The following is a 2,037-nucleotide window of genomic DNA, read 5'->3' on the forward strand; positions in this document are numbered from 1 at the left end:
GAAATCGCGGCAAATTGGCCACTAATTTCCATGCTATAGGCCATGCCCCCTCCAGCGGCAAGCCACACCCCCTAATTTTGGGCACGCACCTTCGGCGCATGCAAGTGGCCCTCCTCGGACAAACTAGAAGTTGGGAGGTATGCGTTAGGTATGATTATGACAGGATGTAAATATACATGTTTGTACGCCTTATACGGCACAGTGCTACTGTGTTCTACATATCATTATGTACATACAGTATGTGGAGCTTACAATCTATATTCCTTATCACATGTACACACACACTCAGACATTCTAAGGTTAATTTTGTTGGGAGCCAATTAACCTACCAGTATATTTTTGGATTGTTGGAGGAAACCGGAATACCCGTAGGAAACACACACAAGTACAGGGAGAATATACAAACTCCACACCGTTTGAGCCAAGGTGGGAATCGAACCCATGAACACGTGTGAGGCAGTAATGCTATAACCATTACACCATCCGTACTTCCCCGTATATATAACACATGGTGGGGATAGAACCCATGACCTCAGTGCTGTGAGGCAGTAATGTAACCATTACACCATCCGTACCGCCCCGTATATATAACACATGGTGGGGATAGAACCCATGACCTCAGCACTGTGAGGCAGTAATGTAACCATTACACCATCCGTACTGCCCTGTATATATAACACATGGTGGGAATAGAACCCATGACCTCAGCGCTGTGAGGAAGTAATGTAACCATTACACCGTCCGTACTGCCCCGTATATATAACACATGGTGGGGATAGAACCCATGACCTCAGCGCTGTGAGGCAGTAATGCTAACCATTACACCATCCATACTGCCCCGTATATATAACACATGGTGGTGATAGAACCCATGACCTCAGTGCTGTGAGGCAGTAATGTAACCATTACACTGTCCGTACTGCCCCGTATCTATAACACATGGTTGGAATAAAACCCATGACCTCAGTGCTGTGAGGCAGTAATGTAACCATTACACCATCTGTACTGACCTGTATATATAACACAATGGTGTTTTAAGTCACATTGTAGTGTTTCCACATCCTCTCCTGAGTTAATTTCCTTACTCAATTTTGTGTCGTCCGCAAATATTAGTGAGTAAAATATAATTTTACTCACTTTGGGGCAGATGTATTAGGCCTTAACAAGAGATACTGTAAATGCAAGGGTGATAATGAGAGATAAACATCCAACCAATCACCTGCCAACTGTCATGTTACAGGCTGTGTTTGAAAAAAGTCAGTAAGGAGCTGATTGGCTGGACATTTATCACACTTGAATTTATCTCTTGTTGTTAAGGCTTAATACATCTGCCCCTTTGTCTCTTTCGATATCATTAATGAATATATTAAACAAGGTGGGTCCCAATATTAAACCTTGCAGGACTCCACTTTTTCTGCAGATTCTGTTACAGTGTCTAATATAGCGCAGCAGATTCCGTTAGTGTCTTATATAGCGCAGCAGATTCCGTTACAGTGTCTTATATAGTGCAGCAGATTCCGTTACAGCGTCTTATATAGCGCAGCAGATTCCGTTACAGCGTCTTACATAGCGCAGCAGATTCCGTTACAGCGTCTTACATAGCGCAGCAGATTCCGTTACAGTATTTTTGTAAGGATTCTGGGAGTATCCCCGGTACCCTAACTCCGTTGCCTCTGACTGGAATCGACGGACGTGTGCGGTGCTAGGCTTCACCTGGGCCCGTCTCGGCTGAAGGGCGAATTAGGTCCGCCCCACTCCGCTACAGGCAGGTCTTAGGAAATGACAACACGTCCGCCGAGGCCAGGAGAGAGCAAGGGGAAAAAAGCTAACTAAATCCCTATACCGGGGAACTCCCAGAAGCCCAAAGAAGTAATAAGGCTGAGCAGGTGACACTGACTGGTAACAATGCAAGTGAGATGATACACAATGAAATGGCAACAATGCTAATGAGATGTTATATAATGAAATGGCAATAATGCCCAGTGACACAGTGTGCCAAAACTGCGTAAGGAGAAACACAGGGTAACCCCTGACTTA

Source organism: Crinia signifera, chromosome 4 (genome assembly GCF_055691185.1).
Source record: "Crinia signifera chromosome 4, ASM5569118v1, whole genome shotgun sequence".
NCBI lineage: Eukaryota > Metazoa > Chordata > Amphibia > Anura > Myobatrachidae > Crinia > Crinia signifera.